This window comes from Oryctolagus cuniculus, chromosome 19, assembly GCF_964237555.1.
Source record: "Oryctolagus cuniculus chromosome 19, mOryCun1.1, whole genome shotgun sequence".
NCBI lineage: Eukaryota > Metazoa > Chordata > Mammalia > Lagomorpha > Leporidae > Oryctolagus > Oryctolagus cuniculus.
Window position 1 is genome coordinate 55,679,824 of NC_091450.1, and position 19,584 is coordinate 55,699,407.

At 51.1% G+C, this 19,584-nt stretch overlaps 1 protein-coding gene across 1 annotated transcript in view; it reads left to right on the forward strand.

Annotated features, from left to right (window-relative positions):
• The window catches only part of LOC127489004 (trafficking protein particle complex subunit 9-like), a 279,821-nt gene that overhangs the window by 569 nt on the left and 259,668 nt on the right, over positions 1 to 19,584 (forward strand). The window contains exon 2 of the mRNA XM_070063885.1: positions 17,171 to 17,317. The gene's annotated coding sequence lies outside the window, so the exon portion shown is untranslated. The remainder of the gene's footprint in view (positions 1 to 17,170; positions 17,318 to 19,584) is intronic.

Consider the following 19,584-nt stretch of genomic DNA (forward strand, 5'->3'; position numbering starts at 1 on the left):
GCCTTGGGGGTGTGTTAGTCAGCTCAAGCTACTGTAACAAACCCCACACCTGGCCTGGCCTGACCACAGGCTTTGATTTTGACGGTTCTCAGCATTGCAAGTCTGACCCAGGTGCTAGCATGGTTGGGTCCTGATGAGGGCGGTCATCTTCTTGCTGTGTTCTCATGGGGTGGAGACAGATCAGCTCTCTGGTATTTCTTCCCCTTCCTTTTATTTTTTTAAGATTTATTTGTTTACTTGAAGGGCAGTTATGGGTGTGGGATGAGGGAGACACACAGGGACACATGTGCATGCACACACACACACAAACACACAGAGAGGGAGAGAAGAAAGATTTTCCACCTGCTGGTTCACTCCCCAAGTAGCCACAATGGCTGGGACTGTGCCTGGCAGAAGTCAGGAATCTGGAAAACCATCTAGGTTTCCAATGTGTGTCAGGGGCCCGAGCTTGGGCCATCTCCTGCTCCTTTTCCAGGCATGTTAGCAGAGAACTGGATCAGAAGTGGAGTAGCCAAGACATGAACTGGTGTTCACATGGGGTTCTGGAGACACAGGCGGTGACTTAACCACCTGTGCTGTAACACCAGCCCCAGTAAGAATATTTCAATCCTGTGTTTTAAGGACTTTAGAGTCCTCATATACAGTGCGTGACTTTCATCTCCGTGAACATGCTGTGAATGACAGACCTTCCTGTGGGTGTTTTGGGTCTGGGTATTCCTGGGTGTGTTGCAGCTGCTGTTCCTTGTCCATTCACCTGCCAAGAGGCATTCATGCATTTCCATTGTCTTGGCTGTGGTGAGCAGTGCTGCAGTGGACATGTAAGTGAAGACATGGCTCTGCCATATACATATATGTATTCTTGTATATATCACATACACACATATTCACATGTACAAATCACATACATATACACATGCATATTACACACACATGTCACACACAGATATCACACACATGTACATACACACATGACATACATGTACGTATACACCTTACATGCACATGTGCATAAATCCGGATGTGGGCTGGTGCGGTCGTGGGAGAGCTTGAGTTGTTTTTAGCCTTTAGGGACCCTCCGTGCTTGTTTTCAAAATGCTGTACTGACTGACGTTCCCCTGAGAAGTGTGCTAGATCCTTCTTTCTGCACCTGTGGCCTGGGTCTTTTGGTAATAGCCAGTCTGGTGGAGTGACATGATGTCTTATATGGTTTTATTTTTATTTATCTATTTTAAAGCTATATATGTTTATTTGAAAGTTAGAGTTGGAAGAGAGAGGGAGGGACAGAGCGAGGGCTCTTTCATCTGGTGGTTTGCTCCCCAGATGGCCGCAATGGCCAGAGCTGTGCCAGGCCGAAGCCAGGAGCCAGGAGCTCCTGGATGCAGGGGCACAAACACGTGGGCTGTCCTCCACTGCTTTTCCCAGCTCATTAGCAGAGAGCTGGATTGGAAGGGAAGTGAGTGGGACAAAAACCAGTGCCCAGGTGGGATGTAGCGTCTCAGGTGGCAGCTTACCCACAGTGTCACAACACTGGCCTCTCTGTTGTGATTTTAATTTGCATTTCTCTGATAATTGGAGATGGTTACTTGTATGTCTTCTTTCGAGAAGTGTCCATTCAGGGGATGTTTTCTTGTTACTGATTCATTTGAGTTCTTTGTATTAAGATAGTAGCCCCTCACCTGATAAATGATTTCAAATATTCTCTCAGTGTGTGCGTCAGTTCTCTACTCTGTTGCTTGTTTCCTTTGCTTGGAGAAGGATTTTCTTGTATGCAATCTCATATGTCTATTTTTTGCTTTTGCCGCCCATGCCTTTGGGGTCACATCCAAGAAATTACTGCTCAGATGAATGCCATGGACCTTTCCCTCTGCATTCCTCTAGTCATTTTAGAGTTTTGGGTCTTATGGTTAAGAATTTATTTACTTATTGGGATATGTGTTTATGTATGTGTGAATGTGTACATATATAGACATCAAATCTCTAGAACAAATCACTATCACAGGCATTTAATTTATTTTCATCTTATTTCAAAGGCAAAGGAGGTTGAGAGATAAAAAGAGAGAAAGAGAGAGAGAGAGAAAGAGAGAGAGAGGGAGGAGAGGGATCTCCCATTTTCTAGTTCACTCCTACAATGCCCAAAATGGCCCCAGGGCTGAAACTAGGAATTAGGAACTAAATCCAGGTATCTGACATTGGTGGCAAGAACCCAGTTATTCGAGCCATTGCCACTGCTTCCCAGGGTCTGCCCTGGCAGGAAGCTGGAGTCAGGAGCCTGAGCCCTGATGTGTGACATGGGTGTCCTAAGCACTAGGCCAGATGCCATCCTTTAGAAGGTGTGTGGCATAAGGACCCTGTCTTGTTCTGTCGTGTGTTCCCAGCATTTTGGCCGTGACAGGCAAAGGGCTTTGTGTCTTGTGGTGTGGATCATGAACGGGTCCTCTTTCTCCTGCTTCTCCCCTGAGTGTGTGGGTTCTGAAGTTGTGTTCTTGTTCTTTCTTGTGAACATGTCCCCCTCAGAATTCCCCCCAGTGTCGCTCCCCCTCTTCATGGAGGAGCAACACAGGACCCTGCCTAGGCTTCATATCCGAGTCACGGCACCATTATGTCGCTCCCCCTCTTCGTGGAGGAACGACACAGGACCCTGCGCTGTTCTTTCGTCTGCTCGGCCCTCCCCGGGTTTGCTGCTGGTTCTTCCCGGGTTGGCTACTATCCCTTCCACCTCCGTGGAAGGGCAGTTCCCCCTGGCCACATTCCCCACTTCCGCAGGGGAGCGGCACACCGCCGGCCGGCTTTCTCGGGGGCTGCACAGGTGTTCCTTCAGCTAGATGTTCCCCTTAGATGTTCCTGGTGCATGCCGTCTCTCTCCTCCTTTATAGTCCTCCTCCGCCAATCCCAACTCGGCTGCCCACACGCCGAGTACGCTGCTCTCCAATCAGGAGCAAGTCCTACAGTTTATTGGTTGAACTGGAGGCAGCTGTGTAGAAGCTGTTTACTTCTCTCCCAGCGCCATATTGTGGGAGAGCAGATGCATAGAATAAGTCTTAATTCCAGTAACTCAGTCTAGTCCGGTTTGCTTCCCACAGATCCCCCTTTCTTTTTATTTTTGGCGTTGATACGCGCCTGTCTTCGGTGTCCCGCGGCACACACTCTGCTCTACTTGCTAGAGTTGCCACAGGTTCTTACAAGTCCTATCAATCAGGCAAACCGAATCCGGGTCCTCTCTTCGCCATGTTGTGAGGAGGTTTTTAGGCGCTGATGCGTGCCTGTGTTCGGTGACCTGCAGCTCATACTTTGGTCGAGCCGCCTGCTGGCGCTTACCGCCTTAATCAGGCAGACCGAATCCAAGCTTTCTCATTGCCGTATTGTGGGGGAGACTTATTAGTGTTGGTTCGTGCCTATCTTCGGTGACCTGCAGCTCATACTCTGGTCGAGCTGCTTGCTGGTGCTTACCGCCTTAATCAGGCAGACCGAATCCAAGCCTCCTAATTGTTGTATTGTGGGGAGGCCTTACTGATGTTAATTCGTGCCTGTCTTTGGTGACCTGCGGCGCATAAGCTGCTAGCCGCCGCAGGTGCTCATCGCCTCACTTAATCAGGCAGACCGAATCCAAGCTCTCACATTGCTGTGTTGTGGGGAGGCCTTACTTCTCTATTTCTCTATCTCCGGGCATTCCTATTTCTCCCATTTTACTTCTATCTTCCAGCATTCCTATTTCTCTCATTTTACTTATAAACTTCTGTTTCTCTTATCCCCGCGGCTTCCCGGCTGCGCCCGCCCCGAGGCTGCTTCTCGGCAGCTTTCCGGCTCTGAGCCGCTTCAGCCCGCGTCTCTCTCATCTGCGCAGCTCGGCTTTGCGCGCACACTCCGCGGTCTCGCACTTAGCCCCGCGTTCCCTATCTACTTGTGCCCCGCACGCTCTCTCTGCGCAAGGCAGCCTCCGCGAGTCACACAGCGTAGCTTACGTGTCCGCCACTAGCATTCAATCTAAGTTCCCCGGGCTAGCCTGGCGAATTCAACCCAGCTTACGTCTCCGCCCCACGGTTTGGCTTCCCGTCATTTGCTCCCCGGGCTAATCAGACGGATCCCAACCAGACTTACGTTTCAGCTTCTGGTTTCAACTTTTCGTCCCCTATTCCCGGGCTAACTTGAGAATCCCAAAGTGGCTTTCGTTTCAGCCTCGGCCTGCCCCCCGCGGCTTCAATTTCCCTAACATTTTTCTCTACCCGGTATGTTTCCCCATGCTTTCCTCCAACAATACTCCTCCCTCATTTCTCCTGGCTTCTCCCCACAGTCCGCATCCGAGTCTGTTTGTTCTAGCTTTCACTTTCGCTTTCGACCTTAGAGATTTCTCCCAGCTTCCCCCCGTAGTCCGTATCTGAGTCTATGCCTAGGCTTTCAATAGCTTCTTCCGGCACCTTTTTCGTCCGGCTTTTCCCTAGGGTGTTTGCTAGTCTCTCTCTCCGGTATTTTCCCAGTTCTTCCCGTTTCTTCCCTCCTAAGTTTCCTATCCGTCCTGGGTTTCCTATCCGAGCTAGGTTTCCTATCCGAGTCACGGCACCATTATGTCGCTCCCCCTCTTCATGGAGGAGCAACACAGGACCCTGCCTAGGCTTCATATCCGAGTCACGGCACCACTATGTCGCTCCCCTTCTTCGTGGAGGAACGACACAGGACCCTGCGCTGTTCTTTCGTCTGCTCGGCCCTCCCGGGTTTGCTGCTGGTTCTTCCCGGGTTGGCTACTATCCCTTCCACCTCCGTGGAAGGGCAGTTCCCCCTGGCCACATTCCCCACTTCCGCAGGGGAGCGGCACACCGCCGGCCGGCTTTCTCGGGGGCTGCACAGGTGTTCCTTCAGCTAGATGTTCCCCTTAGATGTTCCTGGTGCATGCCGTCTCTCTCCTCCTTTATAGTCCTCCTCCGCCAATCCCAACTCGGCTGCCCACACGCCGAGTACGCTGCTCTCCAATCAGGAGCAAGTCCTACAGTTTATTGGTTGAACTGGAGGCAGCTGTGTAGAAGCTGTTTACTTCTCTCCCAGCGCCATATTGTGGAAGAGCAGATGCATAGAATAAGTCTTAATTCCAGTAACTCAGTCTAGTCCGGTTTGCTCCCCACACCCCAGCTTCTCTGGGGAGTTGTTGAAGATCTCAGAGTTCTCATCCACGCGTCTGTGGCTCAGCTCCCTGCACGGCCATTCCATTTTCTTTCCTGTAACAGGGAGCTTGTTGGGGTCTCTCCTGCTACTCTGTGTTGGGCAGCTGGGGCTGCTGGAGCAGAGCACCACAGGATGAGTGGCTCAGGCAGCAGAAATTGCTTTCTCACGTCTGGAGACTGGGAAGGCCGAGACCACAGTGCTGGCAGAGTGTGTTTCCCGCTCGCTGTGTCCTCACTTGGAGGAGGCCAGGGGGAACTCTGGTGTTTCTACCTCTTCTTATCAGGGGGAGACCCCACCCTCCTGAGCTTAGCCACCCCGGCCACCACCCAAAGGCCTCGCCTCCTCATGCCCTCGCCTTGGGGTCCAGGGCCTCAGCACCTGGATTTTAGAGGGACAGACAGTTCAGTCCACGGCAGCCTGCATAGAATTTGCTGTCTCTCTGCAGTGTTTGATGAACCATCAGGAAGTTCCTTCGGCTTGTGCTGGTGCTTAAGAAAACAATTTCTTTATGTTGTTCACAAGCAGGCTTAGCACTGGGTGCGTTAGCAATGGAGAAAGTCAAGGGGATGACTTACCAGGCTTCAAGCATCAGATGCGGTGGATTTTCTCGGTTTGTGCGGTGCTCTGTGCCTCTGCACTGCGTGTTCCTCTCAGTGGGCAGTGGGTAAACATATCCCGAGTTCTCCCCGAGAAGGGAGTTGGGCATAATGAGTGGTGCCCAGGGCCAGGGTCCTGGGCAGGCTCAGCAGTCAGACTCCCAGTGGGGATTATTTGTGAGCAGCAGGGGGCAGTACCACGTGTAATGTCGTTGCCTAGGAACAGCATACAAGCTTCCAGTGGACATCTGAGCTCTGTGGGTTTTGGTGGCACCTTCAGTGTTCGATACTGACCTGCTTGGTGGTGTCTTTGCCTTGGTGTCTGTCATGGGAGAGGCTCAGGCATTCCCTCTGCCATCCTAAGTGGAGAACGAAGTGGCAGTTTGTGGCTCACATGTGGGAACACCTTCCTCTGGCTTTTGAAATAAAAGCAAATCAGAACTAGCATTTTGGATACCCTGTGGTTTGTAAATGCAATGAGGGAGCCACACACCTATGTGGGACAGGACATGTGTGTGTGTGTGTGTGTGTGTGGTGCCCCCCCTTGCTGATCATGGTTAACAGAAGTACAATGCTGATTGTTTGCACAGAAAAAGGCAGAACAGGCCAGGGTCATGGGAGAGCAAGGTGGAAACCCAAGGACCGTGGGGATTTTGGTGCAGGCTGTGAATTATCACTTGCAGTTCCACCTGTGCAGTCACGAGGCCGCTGTGAAGCCCTCATCTAGGGAAAGCTTCAGGCTCAGGGGCAGAGGCTCATCTGTGGCCTCCTGCAAGCAGGAGCTGACCCTGCAGTGGCTCTCAGTCTGCCCCTCTCAGAAGCATTTAACTGGGGAGTTAACTCCATTTAACTGTGGGCCCCGTTTGCTCCTTGGCAAGGACTCACACGAACTCAGGCTTCTGGAATGAGGTGTTGCTGTTTGTTTTGCAGTAGGAGGTTGTGCTGGGCGCTTTCTTCCTGTGATTCCTGTTCACTGTCCCACCAACAAGTACAGCAGAGAGCAGGCTGCAGGATGCCGTGGAGGCATGGGGGGAGTCCCTGGTGCTGGACATTGTTAGGTGCCCTCTCCCACCAACTCTGTAAGGTAGATACTGGTTTTCAATCACTGCTTGATAGAAACAATTAGAAAGACTGCTCTTACTTAAAAATAGAAGAGAAAGAACAATCCAGTGCTATGCACTGTCCTTTTTTTAAAAAAAAGATTTATTTATTTGAAAGTCAGAGTTACAGAGAAAGGTAGAGACAGAGAGAGAGAGATCATCCATCCACTGGTTCACTCCCCAGATGGCCGCACGGCCAAAGATGCATGCTTTGCAACTGTTAGTTGACCTCTACATTTTGCTGAGTGTCTCTTTGGCAGTGCAGAAGATTCTCAGTTTGTTGTTGTTGTTGCTGTTGTTGTTTGGTGTCCTCTGATAGGAAACTAGGAGCTTCATCCTGGTATCACAGGTGGGTACAGGGCCCCAAGGACTTCGGCCATCCTCCACTTCTGTTCTGGGAAAGATCGATTTTTTATGGTAGGCATCCTTGCATTTCCAGAGTAACTCTCAGTTGCGCGCAATGTGCTAAGCTTTGGTTGTGCTTCTGGATGGCGTCTAGTCATATTTTGTTGAGGCATATGACACATTCACGATGGATATATATATATATATATATATGCCATTTTCTTTATGATGTGCTTTTTGGGATGTTGGGATAATGCTGGTCTGATGGAATGAAATGGAAGGCTTTTCCTCTTCATCTTCTATTTGGAAGGGTTTGTGAATCACGGATTTTAATTATCTTCTAAATGGGAGTTCTCACCTGTGGAGCCATCTGGTCCTGGACTTTCCTTCATGTTCTTCATGTCTTTTTTGTTTGTTTCGGTTTCCCTGCTACTACAGTCTTTTTTCAAATTATAAGTGTATTCAGGGTTTCTTGTTTCACTGTATTCAGTTTTAGTGGTTTGCATCTTTCGGAGAATCAAGCCACTCTATCTAGGTTGACCAAATCCCCATGCCTTGGTTTTTCCCTAGTATATTTGGTTTATTATTTTGGCAAGGTTGGTAGTGATGTCCTCTCTGTCATTTCTGTTGTCAAGTCACTTGAGTCTGTTCGCCTTTTTTTCCTCTGTTTCCTGAGGATAAACGTTTTGTCAGTTTCACTAAGTTTTCCAGAACTGTATTTTGGTCTCACTGAATGTCTATTGTGATATTTTCTATGCCGTTGGGTTGACTTCTGTTTGCATCTTTTCCTCCTTCCAGTTTCTTAAATTTACTTTACTGTTCTAGTGTTTAAGGTAGTTAAAACTGGATTTATAGATCCGATGTCTGTATTCTGTAATATATACCTGCAGAGCAATACAATTTCTCATGTGAAATTGGTCCTGTCAACATGAAAAACTGTATGGGTGTACCCACTACTGGGAACATATTGAAGGAAACAAAATCATTGTGTAGACAGAGAGGCTTTCACAGGCCTATGCTTATTGCAGGAGGATGCACAATAGCCAGGCTATGCAGTCTGCAGATGCATGTATGGTGTCTGTAGCCCATAATGTTTTTATTCAGTCTTGAGGGGATCGGCATTTTGGCTGATGGCATATCTTTGCTCTTGTGAATTGAGCTGTAGTAAATATGGGGGCAGAGAGAACTCTTTTTTTTGTATGCTGATTTCATTTCCCTTGGTGCATTCCCAGAGCTGGAGTGGCTGGCTCATATGCTACGTCTGTATTCAGATTTCTGACTTATCTCCATACTGTCTTCCACAGTGGTGATACCAGTTCACATTCCCACCAGCAGTGGATTAGGGTGCCTTTTCCCTCACATCCTCAAGGCCATTGTAATATCGATTTGCATTTCCCTGATGGCTAGTGATCCTGAGCATGTTTGCATGTGTGTGTTGGCCATGAAGATTCCCTTTCTTGAAATAGTTTGCTTGTTGAAGTCCCTTGCCCATTTCTTGAGTGGGTGGATTGTTTTGCTGTTGTTGAGCTTCTTGAAAGTTTCTGGTAGTTGATTCTTTATCAGCTGCATGCTTTGCAGCTGTTAGTTTGACTCTTCATTTTGCTGAGTGTCTCTTTGGCAGTGCAGAAGCTTCTCAATATGTTGTTGCTGTTGTTTGGTGTCCTCTTCCATTTCCTTCTTTAATCTTTTGTGTTTCTCAGATATTTAGCATCCTTGGTTCAATTTATTCCAAGCTCTTTTATTTTCTTTGTAGCTATGTGAACGGGATTGGTCTTTGAAGTCCTTTCTCAGCCATGACATTGTCTGTGTATACAAATAGGCTGCTGATTTTCTCCCCTGCCACTTTACCACACTCTACTCTGAGTTTCAATAGTCTCTTAGTGGAGTCTTTAGGATCTCCTATATAGAGAATCATGTCATCTGCAAATAGGGATAGTTGGACTTCCTCCCTCCCAATTTGTATCTAACATTGAGGAATGAGAGAAAAAGTAGCAACATGATAATGTGCACGGAGCAAATGTCAGCAGTGACCTCCGATGCTACCTTTCTGTATTCTCTCTTGCTTTGTGGGAGACACGATTTGGCCTGTGTCCGACATGATCCATACTTTAAAGGCAGAGCTAGACTGTGGGGGGCGGTGAGTGGAAGCAGACCTGTGTTCCGTGGATAACTCTGTAGATCCCAGGTGTTTCAAGTCCTTGTGTGCGTGGTTACGTAAGTGTTTGAATAACTCAATTCCAAAGATTTCCTCATGCGCAAGTCAGAGAGAATGCCACGCAGAATGTTTGTAAGGAAGAAGAGAATGACTGGGTACCAAAATCCCTTTTAAGACCAGTTAAACTCTTTTTCAAATTTGGGTTAATAGGGTAGGTAATGTAAATAATACCAATTTCTAAAAACAAAAAGAAACTCTAGGAGTTGGCCTTGATGTGGTTTTTTATTTATAGCTCTGGGTTCCTTTTTAAAATTTTTTTTTACTTTTCTTGAAGATCATATTTATTTACTTGGCATAAGAGTTACACACAGAGGGGTCTTGAGGTAGGGAGGGAGAGAGGGAGGGAGGGAGGGAGGGAGGGAGGGAGGGAGGGAGGGAGGGACTGTGTGTGTGTGTTTGGAGAGAAGACTTCCAGCTGCTGGTCCACTACACAATTGGCTGCAATGGGCAGAGCTGAGAGTATCTGAAGCCAGGAGCCAGGAGCCTCGCCGGGATCTCCTCATGGGTGCAGAGGCACAAGGACTTGGGTGTCTTCTGCTGCCTTCCCAGACCCCAGCAGAGAGCTGCATCGGAAGTGGAGCAGCCGTACTCGAACTGGCGCCCCTATGGGGTGGCGTCACTGGGGGCCTTGGCTTTACCCGCTACCTCACAGTGCCGACCCTCCCGCAAGCCGTTCACCGTGGGATCCAGATGTCTGCTACAGGCCTGGGAAAGCAGAAGGAGACGGCCCAAGGACTTAGGCCCCTGAACCCAGAATGGAGCAGCGGCTAAAGTCCCTGGCTTCTGCTTCAGCCACTGGCTTCTGTCCCAGTCCTGGCCTTTGTAGCCATCTCGGGGGTGAACCTCCACATGGACGATCACTCAGAGAGAGAGAGAGAGTGCGAGAGAGTGCTGGCGAGGCCCCCTGTACTGCCTCTCTCCCCAAGTGGCTCCAATGAATGGCCAGCGCTGGGCCAGGCAGAAGCCAGGAGGCAGGAGGCAGGAGGAAGGAGTCAGGAGGCAGGAGCTGCAATTAGGACACCCATGAGACATGGAGGTGGGGTCCAGAGAATGTGGGCTATCAGCGTCTGTGTCCCTGGGTCACCACCTGGAGAGGCGGGACTGGAAGCGGCCCTGAGGCTACAGACGCTGGATGCAGCAGTGTGCAGAAGCGTCCTGGGGTGCCATGGTGATGGCCTGTGGGGAGTGCATCTGCGCCTGGCGCTGTGACCTGGAAGTGCACTGGCACCCCTGGCGCCGACTGCCCCGCGATGCTCCTCTGGGAGTCAGCGCCACGTCTACTCCTGCCTGAGAGCCCGTGCAAGCCATGAGGAGAGGAGACTTCTTTGACGCTTCTGGCCGAGCCTGAGCCTGAGGGAGACCCAGCGGCCCCCGGGTCAGGCCGGCATCAGGAGAGGCTGCGTGTGGAGGCTGCCGTGCCATTTCCCAGGTGCGTTTCTATTCTTCGGCCCCTTCGGAAAGCAACGGGCTTCGTGGACCTCTGTCCCGCTGGCAGACCTCCCCCCCCCCCCCCCGCCTTGGAGGTGAGTGACGTGCGGCTGTTGCAGTGTCCCGCTGGGGATCTTGGCTGCAGGCGTGCCTGTTGCTCTTGGGTCCCGAAGGCGCGGGTGGGGTCACAGTCGTGCAGTGCGGACGGTCTGGAAGGGTCCCCAGGGTGCAGGCAGCTGTGTGAGAGCAGAGGTGGCTGGGTCTCCTCCCGGAACGGCCTTGTGTTCTTGTCTGCTTTTCGAGGGCCCAGCCAGGAAAGGTAGGGTCCACCCTCTCAGGGGCCTTTACAAGTGTCCCTATGCTTTCCACTATCCCAGGTCCACACCCCTGAACTATATGACGGAGGTGAAGCCTCAGGATTGTTGGCCAATGGGCGGAGTGGGGGAGTGGACGTTAGGAGTCCGCCCTCAGTCCCGGCCCCATGTCGTGCGTTGTAACCCACTCAGCCTGCCATGCTGCCCCAGGCACAGAGGCCAGTTTTCGTGTCCAGACTGCCATGCTGTGGGGCAAGACAGCACACTGGTGGGAGCTGCCCTTCCCTCCTCTGAGAGGGAGGCCTTGGACAGGAAGCTCCGCCACAGAGTGGGGGTGTGCTCTGTTTTATGAGCTGTGTTGCCTCTTCCTGAACTCGTGACATGTTCTGCCTAGGAGGGCTGGGTCTGGGGGCCTGTGTTTTTATCCAAGACTAATTGTCATGCACAGATACACATTCACTTACTTTAATGTGCTTGCCAGCTTTTGCTTTTGTGCTGTTCTCCTAAGTTTTCCCTGCTTGGAAAGATAAGGAATTAGGACAAACGTGATGTCCTTGCTCTGTAATTCTTCAGCCTCTAATGTTTTTCTTCTCCTTGTCCAAGTAAGATCTTTCTCCTCCAGAGATACACCCCGGGTCATGCTTCTGGAACAGGCCATGTGGGCTTCCTCCTCTGAATCCCTCTCTGTCACAGGCCTCTGATGCGTAAGCACTTCCTTGGGCTTCAGGAAGGAGGAACTGTAGCTAACAGTTATTGATGTAACTTCTTAAGGCCAAACATCAATAACTTCCCTTAATGTAAAATTGGAAAAACCATAGGATTCTGCCCAGTAGACTTGTATCCAAACTCTGTTTTCTGTAATTAATCATGTGGTTGTGAAAGAACCATTTAGCTTTTCCGTGCCTTCATCTCCTCCCCCCAAAGTGAGGCCGCTGGTGCTGAGCTCCTGTGAGGACTGAGTGAGACGCTGGGGAAGTGCAGTGTAAGCAGCAGAGGTCTCTGCAGGTCTGTGTTCTCCTGGAAGCTCCAGGGAGCTCTTGCACTGATTAAAGTGACTTTACCGTTTCCTGCCAGTTAATGCTTTTGCCTATACATACAAGTATTAAGTTATGTCAGCTGAATTAAATCCATCGTTCCCTATGAAATGAAATGTGACTTTATTTACTCTTGAAAATTCATGTTAATTAGAGCTAGAGCTAGGGAATGAGGAGTGGTTGTGTTGGTCCACGTGTTTCTCATCTGATTGTCTATCCTCTCTCTCTGTCTCTGTCACTCTCACCCTCTCATCTGTCTATCCATCCATTTATCCATCTTCCTGTCTTTCTCTCCCCATCTGTCTTTATCTAATATATCCATCCACCCACCTTTCTGTTTGCCCATCTGTCTATATATCTGTCAATTACCAATCTATCTGACCATCTTTCTATCTATCCATATTTCTATCTATCTACTGTCTGTCCATCCACCCATCTATCCATCTGCCTACTTTGCTATATGTATACTTATGGTGTCCTGTAATATATTATTATATGATAAACTCCATCCTATTGTTATTGTGATGCTTCCATCATTCCTGATTTGGCCAGTGGGGGCCCCTTCAAGAAGTCTGCTGTGTCCTTTGTCACATGCGTAGGGTTCATCTTATCTAACACTTCCCCTGCTCCAGCCCTGCAGTCAGTTGCAGCCCAGCCTAGCAGGCTCTGTTCCAGGTGTCTCACATCTACAGCCCCTTCTCTGGTAGTGAGGACCCTGCCCTCCCCTCTCATGAACAGCTACTTCTCTGTTTTCTCATCTGTCACCTGTTGTTGTCCTATGTGTCTCCCTTTGTAGCTCTGCCTGCCTCTGCTGGGGTGCTGCTGGACCCAGCCCATGGGCCCTTCCTGCTCTGCCTGGACCTCGTCATCCGTGCTGGGCCGGTGCAGGCACCCACCTGGCTCTGTCCTGTCTGGTGGCATCAGGACTGACTTGTTAGGGGCAGGAAGGGAAGGGGGTGGGTGCTGCTGGATGCATTTGGATCAATGAAGACACTCGGCCTTAGACTCTTAGTCTAGCATGCTTGGCTCGCCTAGAAATGGTTCAAGTGGTTATTATGCGGGTACTATTCTGCCTTATTTCCTAGAGCGTTTGCAGCAGCACACATAAATATACATTAAAAATAGTCCTGCCAGAGTGATGGGAAAGCAAGGGCGCCATGGGAAAATAAAGGACAAGTTTTGTTAGTACCTGGAAGTCTTAAGGTACCATGTGAGGGCTGGAAGGGGCAAAGCATGACCCAGCCATAGCGGCCATTTGGGGAGTGAACCAGTGGAAGGGAGACCTTTCTCTCTGTCTCTCTCTAACTCTGCCTGTCAAAAATAAATAAATAAAGATAAAAAAGACACAATATAATATGTAGTTTCACATTTATTAAAAAATAATTTTGTTGAAAAAAGTATACATACCAAGAAGTAAACACATGTGTACAGGTAAATGAGTTTTTTGGCCTCTGATCTCATGCATAACCAACACTCAAGAACAAAGAATGTTGCCTAAAGAGCCCTTGGAATGCTTTTACATTTTAAAAAAAAATTTAAATTTATTTTCATTTTATTTGAAAGGCAGGGAGACAGAGAATGAGAGAGTGAGAGTGAGAGCGAGAATCAGAATGAGAGAGAAAGGGAGGGAGAGATCTTCCATCTGCCGGTTCACTCTCCAAAATGGCTGCCACAGCCAGTATTATGGGTAAAAAAACAGTGAAGAAAGGCATCCTCGGTTCTTTGTCTGCCACGAAAGAAGCATTTCCACCTGGACACAGCAGTGAGCAAAGCGAGCTTTATTTAAGTCAGAAACCTGCTGCCACTGCAGCCAGGAGGGTTATCCAAGAGAGACAGCCCCAGAAACTGTATCTGTCCAGTCTCTTAAGTACAACTTCGGGGGTGAAAAACAGAATAGTAGCTAACAGTCAGTTAGGAGGCTGGGGCAAAACGCATCAAAAGGCTGGGTTTGTAATCTTGTCTGTCCTGTCTTGCCTGCTCATGATAAAACAAAAAGGGCCTTCTTTCTGTTTTCACTGTAAACTGAAAACTCAGAGGGTGGAATCACTACTTCCTTGCTATTCTCATGGGAAAGGAGTGGGATTGGCACTTTTGTCTTGCTCAAGGCAGCTTTTGGGGGGAAGGAAGCCTTCTGGGCCATCTTAAAGAGATTTCTCCTTCTATTGCCTTTTAACTCCCTGCCTCCTCCAGGGCTAGGCCAGGCCAAAGCCAGGAGCCAGGAATTCCCTCCAGGCTCCCACATGGGTGGCAGGGACCCAAGTACCTGAGCCATCATCTGCTGTCTCCCAGGATGTGCACTAGCAGGAAGCTGGACAGGAGGCAGAGTGTCTGGGACACTAATCGGGCATTCTTTTTTTTTTTTTTTTTTTGACAGGCAGAGTGGACAGTGAGAGAGAGAGACAGAGAGAAAGGTCTTCCTTTTGCCATTGGTTCACCCTCCAATGGCCGCCGCGGCCAGCGCGCTGCGGCCAGCACACCGCGCTGATCCGATGGCAGGAGCCAGGAGCCAGGTGCTTTTCCTGGTCTCCCATGGGGTGCAGGGCCCAAGCACCTGGGCCATCCTCCACTGCACTCCCTGGCCACAGCAGAGGGCTGGCCTGGAGGAGGGGCAACCGGGACAGAATCCGGCGCCCCGACCGGGACTAGAACCCGGTGTGCCGGCGCCGCTAGGCAGAGGATTAGCCTAGTGAGCCGCGGCGCCGGCCTAATCGGGCATTCTGACCTGGGCTGCTAGTGTCCCAAGTAACATCTTAACTGCTGTGCCAAATGCCCATCCCTTTTCCATGTTTAAGAACATTTTAGGTGGATCTAGATTTTTCTCTGTTTACAGTGATGATTCCTTGGAAGCACAGCCAAGTCATGTTTAGATGGTGACTGTGGTGTGGAGTAGGAAGCTGTTTGTGTCCCAAGAGACCTGAATTGTCTTATACATGAGTTAACCCTCAGGTGTAGAGCAACTGTGTCCTAGCCCAGGGGTCAGCAGCAGGGATCCAGAACCTCGTGTCTTCACTGCAGTCCAGTGCTGTGATTTTTACAGCAGGGACTCTGCTCTGTGTGTGCATAAGTAAATGTTGTTTTAGGAAGGGGCAGAGGAGGGGATTGTGTTGACCTACTATGTGTCAGGTGCTAATACAGGTGCCTGACATGTGTTTCCCAGCTTAGTGACTGCTGAGGTACATGGGATCTTACTATTTTTCAGGGACTTCTCACTTTTCCTACCTTTCCAGTGAAAGAGCTGAGGGCCACGCAGTGCCAGTGGCCTCTGGGATTGGACGCTGGCAACTCCTTGCCCTGTGGTCATGGTCTTTCTCCTACCTGAGAATGTCTCCCAGGCAGATGGTGAGCACTGGCCACAGGCAGGTCCCCTAGGTGGCCGGGTGTGGGCCTGAGGCTCAGCCTAGCCTTCAGAGGGGCCTGTCTGAGTCCACGGATTGTGCAGCTGGTATTTCCAGGACGTTCACAGGGCTGGGATTTGCAGTAGTCAAGAATGAGCTGCTTAGCCTTGAGCTTAGCTTCTGAAAGATTTGGAAGCTTGGGATTCTATTCAAAGTCAGAGTCCTGGACTGGGTGCCTGGCGGGGACACAGAGAGGGCTCTGGTGCAGCTGTCCTCTGCAAGCTTCCAGCAGAATTGAAGCAGACAAAAGATGCACAGTTCTGACCCTCTCTGGTAAACGGGACACAGGGTGCCCACAGGAGAAGGGGGGCGGACGGGGCATGTTTGACATAACCCATGGTTTGCAGGATGCTGGTTTGTGAGCTGCAGCTCCTGCCTGCGAATGCCGTGGACACTGGCTGAAAATCACAGCTGTGACCCAGACTCTGCAAAGATGGGGATGGGAAGTTGTCGGGTGTTTTTGCTGGGTGCGGTGGGGATGCTGTATGTGAGTGTATGTAGCGGGTAGGGAAGTAGACTGTACAAGGCATCTGGAGACCCCATCCAGCCCGGCAAGGCTGTGGCTTCGTGGGTTTGGTACGGCAGTCCTCATTCTCCAGTAGAGGTTGGGCTACATGGTAGCAGAAATTTCCCTTGCAGTCTCATTGCAGACTTAGTGCTTTGTTGCAATGAAATCTGTTGCCAGCTGGGCCCTTTTCCAGGCCCCTGAGCTCCCTGGGGTTGCTCCATGATCCTGGTTGCTTCACCTTCCCTGCGTCTGGCTTTACAGTTGTGGGAGGAGAAAGTAGGAGGCCCAGGCTTCCTCTGGGAGGGAGCTGCGTAGTACCCACCCCTCACCTGGTGGCCAGAGCTGCTCCCATGGCCTTATCTCTGGGAGGTGGGGGTGGAGGGACATGCAGGTGCATTGCCGGCAGTGTTGCTATCATACCTGTTCTCCCCCATCCAAAGAGGTTTCCTTAGCAATATTCCTGAGCTGATCCACCACCTTGCCAAGACTATCTCCCAGGAGAGACACCCACCCCCCCCCCCCCGCCATGGTTTCAGAGCCAGCATCTCTTGCTGTCATCTATGTCCAGCCATGGGATTTTAGGCTGTGCACTTAATCTCTTGTTTGATAGCTGGTTATGTGGAGATCATACTAACAGCACCCAAGCTGACGGTGGATGTGATGCGTCAGTGAGACCACACAGATGAAGTGTGGGGTTGGTTCTGAGGGTCTGTGAGCCAACCACTCCAGGGAGGCAGGGTAAGGGTCAGGTGGCACTGACAGGAAAGCAGGGGTGCTGTTGGCCTCTGGCTCCTGAGCCCAGGGCAGCCCAGCCTGCTGGTTGCAGTAGCAGTGGGGGCTCATCCTGGGCCTTGTCTGTGGGGCCAGGGGAAAGCGGCTGTGCCCCCATCCTGGGGTGGGGGTGTTCCTGGGCCTTCCTGGGCTCACTGTGTGTGGCATTCGGCTGCCTTGCCCTGCTGCTGACTTTGAGTGCTTTCCCTTCCTTTGGTTCATCTCCTCTGACCGATCCACTGTTGTTCCCACACGTCCTGTCTCCCTGAGGCCAGGCCAGCGTGGCTGCTGATGTCTTTGTGCCATTTCACAGGCGTGTGAAGCTGTTGAACTTCCCCGCCAGCCTCCGGCCACAGACAATGAAAGACCTTGCTGGGTCAGAACGTGTCGGCCAAGAGCCCCTTCATCTACTCGCCGGTCATCGCACACGACCGCGGTGAAGAGTGCAACAAGAAGATAGGTAGGCCCCGTCGCCCCAGCTCTGTCCCTCCGCCCGGCCTCCCACTGCCCCTGGCGCCTCTGGATGTCAGCGCAAAGCTCCAGGCTGGCCGCCTGTGTGCCTTTCCTCCCACGGAAGCTTGTCTGGTTTGCTGCCTTTGGCAGGCAGCTGCCCGTGGAGCTGAGTTTTAAAGCTCTATTTCATTGATGGCATTTTCAGGAAAGTCCCAGGAACTGGAAAGAGCTGTGTTTATTGAGACTTAACACAGATGATGTCAGAGTGGCAGTGGAGACAAGCGTGATCTCACACGGTCCGTGCTGACTTCCCACCCAGCAGAGAAAGCTCTGTTCTGGGGTTGGGCCGTGTCCCTGGTGCCGTTTCCCCGTGAACGTGGGGAGAGGGGGAGCAGAACCCTGGTTCTCTTGAAGACCTGGCCTCTGCCCTTCTGGCTCCAAGCTCCCCGCCCCTTCCCAGGCTGCAACCACTCATGTCTCTCCTGTCACTGACCCAGGGCACAGTGTGCCCCAGGCCCTCCCTGTCCTGTGTGCGGGTGACCTTTGCAAGGCCTGGCCGTGGCTTGAGCTCTCTCCCTCACTGCCCTGGAGACAGACACCAGTGTCCACTTGCATATGGGGTGGGGATTGCCTGTCATGCTGGTTGGCCTGTGCGTCCGCATGACAGATCTACAGGGGCAGGGGCCTGCATTTCCTAGACAAGGAGCCCGAGTTTAGGGAAGGCCTGGCCCTGCCCAGAAGCCGACTGCCCTTGGTCCCCTCCTGGTGTGGAGGCCCAAGGCTGCTGGCAGCTCTCTCGCTCTCGGTTTTTGATCCTCAGCACTTTCTGTGCTGCCTCTTTATTTCTGGTTTTGATTGCTGTGCCTCCTTTTAGGGAAAAGGCACCTTCATTCCTTAGGGGCCCTGCCTCGCATACCACCCCTGCTGCCTGCCTGTCCTGACCCCCCACCTCTCTCACCTCTGCTTCTCAGATCCAGCCACATGACTCCTTTCTGGTCCTTGAACACATGACTTGTCCCAGTCCCACAGCTTTGGTCTCTGCATGGACCTCGTCCCATTGCTGTCGCTGCCTCACTCACAGTCATGCTGCTTGGGTTTCTGTTCAAATATCATCTTCTCAGAGGGGGAATCTGCTGCTCCCAGCACTCTGGAGGCCACCCTGCCCTCAGCATCCCTAGCTTGCCCCTCGGTAGTGCCTTTCCTTAACTCAATTAGACATTTGCCTCTTTATGGCTTCCCTCCTGCAATGTAGCAAGAGGCCAGGAGCTCTGTGCTGCTCCCTGTCCTGTCCCCAATGCCCACAGCACAATGAAAGAGTGAATGGAGTGGACAGGGCTTGTCCAGGACCTCACTGCCAGGAGAAGTGGCCTCGCTGCTCAGTCTGTGCTGTCCGCAGTGCCGTGTTGTTCCCCTCAGAAGGGACACTGGAGCGCTGTGTGGAGATCATCATCGTAGTGTTCCTCCTGTAACTCCAGCACCAGCTGGCCTCAGCTCCTAGTAGGGCCTCACCGTAAACATCACCAACAAGTTGCATTTTGTCAGAACTCCCTGAAAACAGTGCATCTTTGGAAGTAAAGTTGTTTGCTCAGCTACAGGGAAAGAACAAGGTGGGAGTCCTAGACAGACCTGTGCTTTCTGTCCCTGGAGATCACTTCTTCATTCAGATGCTGCTTGAGAAGAGGCTGGCTCATATTTTTGTGCCTTTAGTTGTCGCATTAATTTTGGAGGAGTTGATTTTTATCTCCTCTTATAGACAGAAAAACACAGACTCAGAGAGATGGTTTCCTACAGGTTACTTAGCTGCTTAGTGACAAAGCCAAGAGCTGGGCTCACACATCCCCAGACCAAGTGTCCCGCTCCCAGGGGTGCTCTCTGGTTTGCTCTAATGTGCACGTGCAGCTGGTGTGGGCCCCAGTTAGCTGCAGATTATGCCTGGCTCCTAAGGGCTCAGGTACAGCGTCATGGCTTCATGGTGGTGTGGCAGCCACCTATACACCATTCTGTCCTTTGCTGTCAGTGTTCAGTAAATCATGTGAGCCCAGTTCCTGGCTAGTGTAAGTGTTCCAAGCACATTGACACTGGGCTGCACTGAGCTAAGCCAGAGGGGTGCAGCCTGCCCCTACCCACCCAGTTCGTGCAGGCTGGACAAGTGCATAGGAAGTCAAACAGTGAGACAGGAAGTCAAACAGGGAGACAGGATGTCGGTGGCAGAGGTGCTCCTGGGTACCTCCCCTTTGAGCCTGAGCAAAGACTGTGCACTGGGGAGGCGGGGCC